This window comes from Lissotriton helveticus, chromosome 4_1 (assembly GCF_964261635.1).
Source record: "Lissotriton helveticus chromosome 4_1, aLisHel1.1, whole genome shotgun sequence".
In the NCBI taxonomy this organism is placed as follows: domain Eukaryota; kingdom Metazoa; phylum Chordata; class Amphibia; order Caudata; family Salamandridae; genus Lissotriton; species Lissotriton helveticus.
In genome coordinates, this window is record NC_136063.1 from 1,259,540,554 (window position 1) to 1,259,554,060 (window position 13,507).

Genomic DNA, 13,507 nt, shown 5'->3' on the forward strand with positions numbered 1-13,507 from the left:
TAGGCTTCTTTGTTTTACTCTCAGGACACTGTCGCTATAGGGCTACTTTCTAAAACCTGCTCACAATGGATTTATGCAAAAAACAATGTCGAACGCAGAAGCTACTGTGATGAGTCCATGCGCATGTTGCTGCGATTCTGGGCCTGGTAAGTTGAGGTGCTGCTGATTGAGGCTGCATCGCTGTTTGTCGAGGCGCGTGGCCTTCTAGGCGAAGGCCTAGCAAAGCTTCTTTTGTTGTGGCAGGTTCATTTACTCTGAGGCGCTGCCATGCCTTATGCTTGGTGATAGTCACTGTTGGTGTTGGGTTCCGGGGCAAGCTTTATATACCTCTTCTACAGTAATTCTTCTGAGTGCGAGTTTTCATGGCAGGGAGATGAGGCTTGTGGCACGCCACCGCGTACATACCATGAAAACTGGCATTTCACCAGGTATAAATATTTCCTTTTCCTATTGCTGTGACACTATGTGTGATAGTAATATTTTTGAGAGTTTTCATATTTTGCACATATGATTTTATGCATTATCAGAAAAAGTTACCGCTGCCTTGGAAAAGAAAAAAAAAGGTTCTGTGAAATTTTTTGCAAAAGCTTTACTAGATTTTTTTTAAATATAACATTTTGTAAAGGCAGGAAATGGTTTAAAACTAGCATGCTAAATATATTTTTCAAAAAAGCAATAATTTTACATGTACAGAAAAGATGCTAACCTTTAATACCGATGAACGCAACAGTTTACCTATTGTTATCATGAGTAGATTTGTTTTGATTGTTTTTATTGTAGTATACCGACTTCTGTCACAAAGATCTGTTTCTTTTATCTGCAAAACGATTTGCCCAAACAACATATATTTATAAATAAGTATATATTTGTATGTATTGTTTGGTTCTGGATACTGCTGGTAATTTCTCAAAAATGAATTGTGAGTTTGACCGTTGAAAAGATTCAGAGTCCTAATTTTTTTCCAGTATATATAACGTTTTAACTTGAATATACTTTCCACAATGTTATCTCTGCGAAGGGCTCACATTCACTATTTTTTGCGGTCCTCATGAAAGCTGAAAAAGTCTGTGCAGAATCTCTCACTGTTGAGCTTGAACACCTTTCGTTTTGGCTTTTCCACCAGAGGGATAGCCTAGAATGGAACATTCATTGGTACACCTCCTGTGCAAACACATTTATTTGTGACAGTGTTGTCATTTTGAGGCTCATCTAGACTTAATGTCTGCATTTCCAGCGTGTGTCTCCTTGAAATTAACCAAGTGGAGTTGCCACAGCGTTAAGCGTCACCCTGTACCCAATGTGGCTCTAGCCTGGTCAGGAATTTAGTTAATCAGGAAAAAAGGCCTAATTCTGCTGGCTTCGTTGCCAAGGGTCATCTAACAAAGGAAGGAGAGTATTGGGGTTTCATCTAAAACCAGGGTACTTATCCTCTTGGGAATCCACAGTAGTGGCAAACCAGTGCCGATGATGAAATGTGTGGGCACAGTGCCGAAAAGTGATGCTCGCTTTGTGGAACACAAAACACAACTCTGAGGGTGCTAATACCCTTCACAGACCACACGCTCTTTCAAAAGTTAAGCTTTAGCTTTTCTCCTCCCCAACCTCTGCATCATCAGTATTGTATTGGTTTGTTTATTTAGTGAAATCAATTAGACGATAGTATTTAATGTGATTTTTGTTTATTATTTATTTAGTCAAATGTGTTTTGATCAGCTTTTAAACCTAGATTTTTCAGCATGCCACACTCCTGTTAAACATCTGTTGACTGTTACAGACATTTCTACTACCTCTGCCAATCTACTGTTTTCTCACTCCTCAACAGGCTACTTTTTACAGTGTTCCCGTCTAATGTAATTTACACAATAAAGGCTTTGATTATCTAAAGAGCACATCTTCTGTCTGCCATATCTCCTCTTGATTTTTTGGCAGGACCCCAGTGGAGCCAGGAAGAAGAGTGTCGGGAGATTTCCTTCTCTGACAACACTTCATGTTCAGGAAACACGGGCATTAAAGTAACACACACTGTTCTGGATGATAGGCCGAAAAGTTTTAATGGCCGCCAATAGAGAGACATCCAACATTGTGGCAGTCTCATGTCTCAGGGGGAGGATGTTGGGAAAGGGGTCATCGACCACTCTGATATATTAGTTTATTTCTTCAGATTTGTAAGCTATTATGTTGAAGAAGGATGTACCCCTGTACATTTAATATGTATTGTTGCATAAACTTTCTGCTGTTGTTGGTAGTATGCTCTAAAGATTTCCGGATTTGAAAATTGTTTATGTGGCCAGTTCCTAGAGAACTTCTCTGAACCCGAGAACTTCAAAAGATGCTTCCCTTAACCCGATTTTAGAACTGTTCAGTGTTCCACTAAGCCTGTAGACATTTGGGACGTTTCCAAGGTGGGTGCAAACCATTTCCATGTGTTAGCAGTGATAGAAAACAGAAGAATGGAATTGCAAAGTTGTAGAGAGAATGGGCTCATGTGTGAAGAATGGAAAAAGCCTAAATTAATGAACTCGCAGTCTTGCAGTATTTTTCTAAATGATTCCCCTGATGTATCTCTAAAGCCGATTGGCTGAAGTAAAAAATGAACACAATTCATTATTGTGGAGAGACATGGTAAAGGTGGATCTCATCAAGATATGTTTAACCAGTAGTTAAATAAGTTGTCTAACATTAAAACCACTGATGAGGCCTCAGCTAGACTGTTGTCAACTATTCTGAGACCTACGCAAAGACGGATGTGAGGCGACCCTGCAAGATTTTGCAGTGTCTGCATCAGGAAGCATTAGCACAAAGAAATTAGGGTTTGTATCCTCATAATCCGATTTGTAAAGTTGACGTGGGAGCTCTGATGCAAACATTTAATAAAATGCCTACAAGGGAAAATATATTAGTGAAGCAAACTTATTCCAGTACCAGAGTGGTTAAAAGCAAAATGGGTTTATGCATGAAGTTTACTTGACTTAGGCAAGAGTGACATGGAGCATTTTCAACAGACAGTGGCATTTACATAGACTTGCCTTCCACTGGACTGGCGAAGTAAAAGAAATAATAAAATGAATAGGCATACTACACCCAGAGGGGAGAAACTGCAAACAGTAGCAAAGTCACACATTAATTATTTGTCAAACCTGCGTTATATTGTACGATCGCATCCACACTTTTAGATACTTTAAAGCAGGTGAAGTCTAACCTAAGGCCTGAAGTCTGACTTTAGACCTGAAGTCTAAGAGGCCGATTTACAAAGTGACTTACGACTCGTTAATTTACAAATGCGGAGTCTTCACACTAGGAGTGGACTCTTTGCACTGCAGTGCTCAGTGCAGAGATTCTATCCTGAGTGTGGAGATTACACCACGAGTGTGGAGACCCTGCACTCGTAACTTTGTCGTAAGCCCCTTTGTAAATTGGTCTGTAAGTTTAACCTGAGGCATACGTTTAGACTTCAAGTCTAAATTAGACTTTAGGTCTACGTTTACCTTTGTGAATCAGGCCAGATTAGTAATAGTAGAGGAAGCTGAGTTGTAGACGGTTAATACATTGTGATAGTGTTCTTTAAAGAGGCAAATCTTACTGCTCTTTCCTAAATTATAGCAGCCCTAGGTTCGTCCTGATCAGTATGGGGTTGTTCCAGATCCTGGGTGCATAGATGGAAAAGGCCTATTGTCTCTTGTTTTTCTTTTTTACCATTCTTAGTCTGCAATCTGGTGGTGTCCTGGCTGCAGGTATACAGAGAACCGCCAAAGTTGGTGAGCTTATCTGCAAGATAAGCAAGGGTGTTGGTTGTGATGTCTTTGTAAATAAAACTTAAAGTTCTTTTGTTGACCAGTGCAGTGCTACCCATTCATACGATGCTATTGCAAGATATTATGATCACCTCACCCTGCCACTACCATTTTAATGGGAAGTAGTTGACCCTTTCATGGACATTGTGCCCATATTTTTCAGACACATTACAGCCAATGGAGTTGTGCCAAGATTAGCTGAGGAACCCTGCAGTTTTTGCTTCAGGAGCTCATGAGACTTATTTCCTTCCAATGCAGAAACAGTTTGAGCATTTAATAAATAGCTTTTCAGTGACAGGCAAGCATTAGTCCAAAGCACACTCAACATTCATAATCTTCCATGGGCTTATTTGCTTGTTTTGCAGTGTACAGACTTTGAGCAGGGAGAGTACTGATGCATGTTGAAATAATGAAAAGTATGCCATGAATACACAAGTTTAGAAAACATGCTGTATCATATAAGTGAAAATTACATTCTCTAATACTACCAGTCAAATGTGTAGCATATCTCAGGTCAGTGTCCTGAAATATACCAACACAGGCCTTGTTGCTATGCAAATAACACGTTTTCCTATGGTCATTATAAATGTAAATGTTATACGTCTTCCCCGTGTTCATCTGCAATGACAAAGCTTGTGTAATTTTTTTACTCTTTCTCCCCTTAAGCCGTACTTATGCATTCAAGTAGCATTTTTTGATTCTACGCATTTTTCTCTCTTAGTTGTTACAGAATGAATTATATACATTTCTACTTTTTTAGTTGTTGATTTTTTAACATTTTACACTTTTTCTAAGTGTATTTGTATTCGACTCAGTTTTGTTTAAATTTTGTTTAAATTAATAAGCATTATGCTACTCTTTGACATTTCAGCAGACGGATGATTACAAGCCGGCTAATGCGTTCACGATTGGAAAAATATTTTCAGTAAAATATTTGTTTCACTATGTCAGCCATTCACCAGCTGTAGTCCGCAGAGCTGATTTTAACTTATGCCACCACTATGCACTGCCTATGACCTCACACATTACATCAGTCATGACATGTTTTATGACCTCATTTATAACTTCACTGATGACATCTCAAATGGCATTATTGATGACGTCACTGATACACAGCCGGGCACTAGAGAAGTCTGGGTGAGCCCCCGCGGGTAATTCCGTGAGTAATTTTGTCTTTTTCACACACACATCCTTACGGCAGGGTGCATCTTAGTGTGCTCATACCGCCGGAGGATCAACTTTGAGGTCCTGACGAATGCTGAGCGAATTGTGCTTGAGATAGCAGAAACATGTTGACCACCACTTTGTAGGACACGGGGTTTCAATTATAAACTCTGAATAGTTCTTTTCACTTGCTTTTAACCGGTGCCGGTTGGCCCTTATTAAACTGAATACAGGTTACAACCAGGCATCTTTTAATTCACTCAGATTATCATCACTTTTTTTCACACTTTTCACAAACGGAAAAGAACCAGCTCCGCTGTAATTCAGGTGTTGTAGCACACTGGGGGGACCTTCGGTCTCCCCAGTGGGAACCCAATGATGAAGCATGTCACCAACCAGGTTGGTGAGTGATGGTTCTTTTAAAGAAATTCTTTTCTTTCTTTTTTCACCAGATTTATTTCTGTGGCACTTACGGTTTCATCTAATGTGAAAAATTATTTTCTCAAATATTCTACATTTTTTTGTCACTCTTTGGTTGTTGTTAATCAGTTATTGAAGGGGTAAAGGAGTGACCTAATAACCCTGAATCTCTAGTTGTTTGTTTAACTACTTTAATGCCCATGTGTATGATATTTGCATATAAGGATATTATCTAAGGGAACCTAGAATAAAAAAGATTGAGAAAAAATAGTAAGGTTTCAAACTTATGCCCTACAATTTTAATGTTTCTCCTTGACACAGTGCTAAGCTAATAATACAAGGATTGTAAATTGTGATTGGTAGGCAGCAAAGTGATCTATGAAACAAATTCCCTTACCCACTATCTATATAAAAAAGAAATCTGTGACATGCATGTTCCTCTTTGGTTTTCAAGCAAGCACATTAAAGGTCTATGTTAATTTATGATGTGTCAAACCTTTAAAAAGCACTGCACACAAATGTGTCCAACATGGGTATTAACCGCCAGAGGTATTGTATTTTTATTCTGCTTTGGAATTTGATAGGTACACAAAAATGTCTGCACCAAGTGCCCTAACCCAATATGATCTTTTAAAATGCACTGTTTGTGACCAGTTAAGTACGCCAGAACGGATTTACTATTGAATTTGTCATTTATGCCAAATTCTCTGGGGTAAGAGCTTTTAAAAATAAATGTATACTTTGCCAGCCAGACACCTCTTCTCATTACGTTGCTAATCATAGCTCCACCCTTTCTCATTCCACCACTAGACCTTTAATTTATTGGGTCCTGTAGTAAAGTCTTTTAATTTCCAGCACTGAATATTTTAACCTTGCATCAGTTGTACTGACTCCTAGAGCAATGAAGAAAGAATGTAGGTTTTTGTGCATGCAAAGTATTCATATGCCCTGGATTATTCTGCAATCCAGTGGTTGGGGCTGGGATTTTCTTGTTAGTTCTCTTGTTTTGCTGGGCGTCGTCTGTGGCCATTTGGTGTATGTCCGTTTGACTCCTAATATCAGACGTGCACCCCAGAAGTTCTTGTGCGTGATTGTCATTTTCAGATTTCTTTTTTTCACTGTTGGTTCTGGAAGTATCAGCCAAAGCGCCACAGACTCCAAGAAAGAAGAAGACTGTGATTCAATGAATCATTGAAGCAAAAGTATTTCCCTAAAGGACATCTATGGAGAAAAAAAAAATAAAAGAACTGAAAGTCATCAACTCTCACTGAAAGTAGATGCACCACATGTTAGGTCAACCATGCGGCCAGAGAATGCATGAACAGGGGACACGACCCGGAGAGGGAAATGGAAAATACTTCCTATAGGTCTGTTCTAAGTGCCACCACAAGTGTGTCCAAAAGGTCAATCACCAGATCTGCAGCCTATACTTACCCCATGGACCCTAGTGCTAAAGGCTGCAAGATGTGGCACGAGTTCCTCCGGAAGCTGCTGAGGATTAGAGCTTAGTAGAGACAAGCACACTATGCCACCATGCTGACACAGAAAAAGGGGACCCCATACTTCAAAGAGCTTGGGCTGGCGAGCGAGGAAGAGGACAACGTGGACACATAGTGGCTCAAGACGAAGGGTCTTGTGCCGGCAGAGAGGATGTCGACCTTGCGTCACATGCCACATTGAATAGGTATAAGGAGGGAGATCCCCCAAAAGACCCCAGGTACCCGGGGAGAAAAGGGGTTAAGCTGGACAAAAATAAGCAGACTCTTAAGTCCTGCAACACTACCTTGGCACCAAAAGAGTCGCCGACTGAAAGGAATTCAAAACACGAAAAGCCCCACAGGACACGGCACAGGGACACTACTGGAGGACACCCAAGTGCTTGACATTGAAAGATGAGTTAGAGAGGACAAAGGACCCAAACAAATTTAAAGCCCTAGCTCTTAGGACAAGGCTGCTGACTGCGATCAATGCTGACGAGAGGGGGCGAGTGTTAGTTGGGGCTAGAAGTGGATTTGTAAGTAAGTTAGTTGTACTAACTAGTGGAGAAGTGTGGCTCAATGGTTAGAGCGGCAGACCCTGATGCAGAGGTCTAGCCCGGGACCAGGGTTCAATTCCCCGCCTCGGCGGGTCTTGAGCTAAAAAATTCCACGGTCCTGATAATTCTCGCCTCTGTGCCTATTCCAATCATGGAGTCCCACTCTGCAACTCTGGGCAATAGCTTGCTTAATCTCCACAACGGCCCCCACAATGCTAAGGATGCCTGGCCAGGAGGGGTTCCACAGCGGTATTCGTACAAGCGCCTTGAGACCCTTGCGGGTGAGTAGTGCGCTATACAAGTATCAATTTACATTTACATTTTTACTTAGAGTGTGGGATGCAGGAAGTGAATAGATTGCAGTGCTACTATAAAACTTCAATACTGACTCGATGATAGAACTGTCTTACGGTGAAGTAATATTACAGTATTGTAATTGATTCGAAGATTTAAAGCAATGATCAGTACTGCATCTAGAACTTTGTCAACGAATGTCAATAAAATATGTTTAAAAAAAATAATAATGCTGACGAGAAGGCGCTTGAGGTTGAAAGTATGAAAAAGATGTCTGAAATCCAGGTTGTCGGTGATTCTACAAAAGAAAAATGACTTTGAAGCATCCCTTAAAGAACTTTGAATCCCTCTGAGGGCCTCGGGAGAACGAGCTGGGAGGAGACAGAGGAGGCCAAATTAGACTCACTGACGAAACCGGAGCCACAAGAACAGGAAATGTTCTTCCAGGACGAACATATCGATGCGGACCAAAGATTATTCCCTGATGTTGAAAGCTTCAATGACCAGTGACAAGACTTAGACGCCAACTCACCGTCGGAGGAACCCCCTTCGTACCCCTCAAGGCCTTGCCCTCCTGATAACATCACCATGTATAACTCAGTGGTAACAAAGGCACCCAACGGGTACCAAGACCAACTGGAGTAATAGAAACCAGATACATGCTTTCTCCTTGAAACTCTTTTACACTTGCAAAGCAGATGCCAAAACAACCCTAATGTTTCCCATCATTTTGGATCAGTAAAGAGAGTCTTTCAGAGAACGAGCAGCCTACAAGGCTGAAACCCTAAGGGTCAAAAAGAAATATATACAAGCACTCCTCCAAGGACCCACTATACATCCAGGAAAACACCATGGCTGATTTCATAATCATGGTCACAGCAAGAAAGAGAGCCGACATCCGAGCGCTAAGAATCCACCGTTGGAGAAAGAGTGCAAGAGATTTGATATGGTGGGATGTAAACTGGACAGTGATGTAGCAACACAGTGAAGGATCGCAAACTCCAAAGATCTCCTAAATGGGTACACCCTCCGACATAGGGAAGGTGTGGGAGAGCTGATGAAACATCTCCCAGAGCAGTTCCAAACGGGAGAAGACACACTAGTGGAAGAAGGGAAGAGCATAACTAAAACTTTACTGAAGTCTGCATTGACACCGCAGACACAGCGTGCAGACAGATGGTCACAGGCACAACCCTTGTAGTGTGGCCTTAGGCCTTCTTTGCAAGCATGTTATGTTAGCATTGCTTATTAGAAGTTTAAACGCCATTTTACCTTTTGCCGCTTTTGCACACAACACTACATATAGCTGTTTTTGTAAGTTAGCCTTCGTGAAGGTCTACACATGAGAAAAGGTTTCTTTCCGACATCTCTAGACTTACATTGTGCCCCTAGTCTGTACAGTGAGTGCTGAAGCCGTCAAGGTTATCATAACATGGTAGCTGTTGTTCAACATGATCGGCTAACGTTTATAGACACAACAATTTGGCAGCTGTGAGCCAACTGAGATTCTGGTGCCCTTATTATTCCACAGTTGCCATGATTTCACACACTTTGAAGATTTCAGTTCCTAGGGATGCATGTAGAGGGCTTATGCTGATCCAGATGTGATTTATTCATACTGAGCGGAAAGGTAATGGGGTCCCCCAAACAAGCCTAAGAGACCTTCTTTAGTTTATAATATATAGTTCCTATATAGGGAGGGTGTTAAAACTAGGCGCTATAAGACCCATTTTCACCATCATTGTAATATGATTTCCCTTTTGTATTTTATGGAATTGTAACAATGCTGACCATATTATTTTTAATCATATGTCTGCTTATGTTGGCTAAGATACTGCACATGAGATCACGTCGTTAAAATAAATATTTTAACCTTACCTGTGTCTCTAATTTACTCCTGTTGTAGGCTGGTATGAGAGTATAACAAGAGTGTTCTCACTTCCCACCATTCCTGAGATGGTCCTAAGTCGCATGTTTTAGGTTGTCTAATAATTGGTTACTTTGCTATAGAACGAAGAGCTAATGTGACAATGCTAGCTGGTTGGGGTTTTTCTAGGTACTGAGGTGAGTTGCTGGTACACCACAATTCACTGATGTCCTAGGTCTCTGTGCACAGTTCTGTGTATGAGCAGATCCTTGCAACACCCTGACACCTGGCTACAGGTGTCAGGTTTCAAGAGCAAGGTGCAGGCAAGCATCATCAATACCTTCTTCGTTTGACAACACCTGTTCAACTCTGCAGTGGATGACACTGCAACAACTTAAAAAAGATGATGACAAAGCCATGGGACTGCTGCAGTTTTGAGGCCACAGAGAAGGACAACCCTTTGAGGAGACTAACTGGAAGGGGAAACTTTGCCAGCACACCACCAGAGGTACCCTACCACCACTTAGGTCAGCAGCAGCCATCAGCACAGCAGTGGTAACTCAGTGGCAGCTCCTGTTGGGCAGAGGAAGAGAACAGTACTCCAGAGGAGCCAGCTCCTCAACCAAGTGACTCCACTTAGTAACCACTCCACCACATAACACAAGTAGGGGAGGGATGGCAGAATAGAGGCCTTTCTCCAGGAGTGGAAGAGGATCACATCAGACAAATGCATCCTAAACATCATCCAAGATGGATACTGCATAGAACTTATAATGACACCACCCAGGGTCAGACCATAGACGAGATGACCCTCAGAAGAGGAGAGACGTTGCCTGCAAAGCAAGGTGTATGATTTCTTAGGGAAAGAGGCAATAGAGAGAGCGCCCACTGCAGAAATCAACCAAGGAAACTACTCAGCACACTTCCTCGTCCCAAAACCAGACAAGTCTTTAAGACCAACGCTGGACCTACGCTACCTAAACATGTTCAAGAAAATGCAAGCATTCATGCGTCAACCAAAGCCACTACTAATTCAGAGTGCTTCCTTTCGGAATCAAGTCTGCACCCAGAGCTTTCACAAATTACCTAGCTTTGGTGGGAGACTGCCTAGGAAGAAATGGTATCCACCTATATATGTATTGAGGCGACTAGCTAGTTAAAGCAAACTTCTCACAATGCAAGAGTCACAACAGGACAATCATGACACTTCACAGTCTTTGATTCATAGTCAACCTAGAAACGTCTACTAAGCCAGATAGAGAAACAAATCTTTCTGGGAGCCAGATTAAACACAGTGGAGGCAAGAGCCTTTGTTACATACAAGAGGATACAGGCAATCACAGAGCAGGCTCGTAGGTGCCGCAAGGGTCAGTCTCTGAGAACTGTAAAGAAAGTGATGGGCTTTTTGACCTTGTGCATTCCCAGATACCTATCGCAAGACTATTTATATCATCTATAGCATGGTGGCTGGCGGAACCTTGACACAAATGCACCTGATACAAAATATTTTTTTGCCACTTATGTGAAAAAATTCCCCTTATCTCAACCCTTGGGTGGGGATCATGTGCACACCGATACGACACCCGCCAACACAATGCCAGTTCAAAAGAGAACTACAACATGAGTTAATTGAAAGCACAGGTGCACCATAAAATGAACAGGTTTATCAATGAGAATTTTACAAATATGAATGTCCAGAAAGTCCGTTTTGTTTAGATGATTTATTTTTCAATAAAGTGAGAATAGGACAGCCGACGCGTTTCGTCCCTGCCGGGACTTCTTCAGGGCTGTGTTTACAAAAGACAAAAGATATACACATACAATTAAAAGCTGGAACATTGCAACACCCAGCCGAGTATACAATAGTCCCATGCATTAAAAACAGTGAATCTACACTTCCAAGACAAGCATCATAACATAGCTGCGTTCCTGGAATTTAACCAGTGAGTGATGCCCCAAGTTAACATTGTATGAAAAAAAGGGGAAACATATATTATTTATATTTTATAGAATCATTTGCAACTCTTTGTTGAAGGGTGAAAACATACAGTTTCAATAAATCATGCATTATTGTATGCAGTTTGTTATGGGATGGGTACAAAACATCTCTTGATGTATGATTAAGAGGGTGGACAATCTAATAATTTGTAAACCTCTTGGTGCCTAAAGATAAAGGGCCCAAAATGAGGAAAGTGCACCTACCAAGAAATAAGTCAATGTCCAGGATAAAGTATGGAAACCAGTTGGGTTGCAGACAGCTCTGTCAATCTCTATTTTCAATACTGTAAACAAAAATAAATGAAACAATAAAAAAATAAAAAAATGATGAATGAACAGAGGTCAGGAGAAGGCCCATACATGAGTGAGGAAAAAAGGAATCAACAGGGGAAAGAAACAAGTATGCAGATGAGCTATACTATCGCGGCAAAGGAATCATGTTCAGAGAGTCAGCATTAGTGATCCAAAATGTAGATGAGAAAGTCTACCACTTACACAATGGTGAGTATCCACGTGAGTATTCATGAAGCAAATCAGTCACTAAATCTCATGTGTACGCGGAGTCTTGGCAAAGGTGCTATGAAGGGGGATAAGCCAAAAAACAAGGTTATATTATATTATTGTAATTTGAGCAAGGCAGTCCGGTATATAGTGTCCTTTCTAAGGAATATACTTAGATAATAGGTGACTCGTGCACAACTGTCTAATTTAAACTATATTGGAAAAGCTAAGCAGTAGTGAAGTGGCAAAGCCAAAGTGCAGAGAAATGAAAACCCTGCTTACCTATAGATACGCTATCAACGTTACTCAGAGGGAATGGTTTAACATCCAATTGTCTCATCAGAATAAATATATGGTGCACCAACAATACGATGTGCACTGAATCTGAATAAACGAAGAGAAAAGAGGAGATAATAATAGTTATTACACCTCATGTTGTGTAATTAGGGTTGGGAGAAGAAGAGTGACATCAGATGTAATGGAATGTACCTATGGGTGGCTATAAATCCCTTACAGCCGATATTCTGACATCAAAAGCAAATATTCATGATTCTTCCTCCTTGGTTCTAGAAATCAAAGACACAATAAATCAAGACAGTCCGGTGTCTAAAGTCCTTTCAAGAAGTTTATTCTTAGGATAGTGAATTGCTCGTGCACACTTGTCTAATTTGGACTGAGTTAAAGGGACTAGGCAGGGGCGAAATGACAAAGCCAAAATGCACAAACTTGTAAACCCTGCTTACCTATAAGAGCACTATCAGCGTTTATCAGAGGGATGATTTGACATCCAAATATCTCATCGGATAGATATATAGTGCACCAACAAAACGTTGTGCATTAAAATCTGAGTAAACGGAAAAAGAAGAAGAGAGAAGACTACAATTATTATTGCAAGTCATGTTGTGTAGTTCGGCTTAAGATAAACGAAAAACAAAAAGCAATAGAATGTACCTATAAAACGGCCAAGAGCCCCTTACAGCGGATATCCTGACTTCAAACGAAAATATTCATGATTCTTCCTCATTAGTTCTGGAAATCAAAAAACACATCCAAATGAAAAAATTGATGTGGTCATAAGTTTGTACATACTGTAAACATAATAAATAAAAATTAAATTATAAGCCCAAAATACAAAGTGTGTCCGTGTATTGCTTATTGGACTTTAAGAAATGGGGAACTATGGTAACTATCCTCAATCCAAGGGGTTAGGCCTGATGAAAAAAGCGTAACCCCCAACAAATTCAAATAATAAACCCAAAGGGGACAAGCTACAGCAGACCTTGTAGGCAATATTATGTTTAAAAGAATATGTTTTTTAAGTTTTCTTAAAAAGAAGTGGGAAGAAAAAAGTAACATAAGTGACCCAAAAGCACTCACCTCGAAGAAAATGAGAAAAAGCGGAAGATAACCGCCCACACGAACCGTCCCCTCAGTATG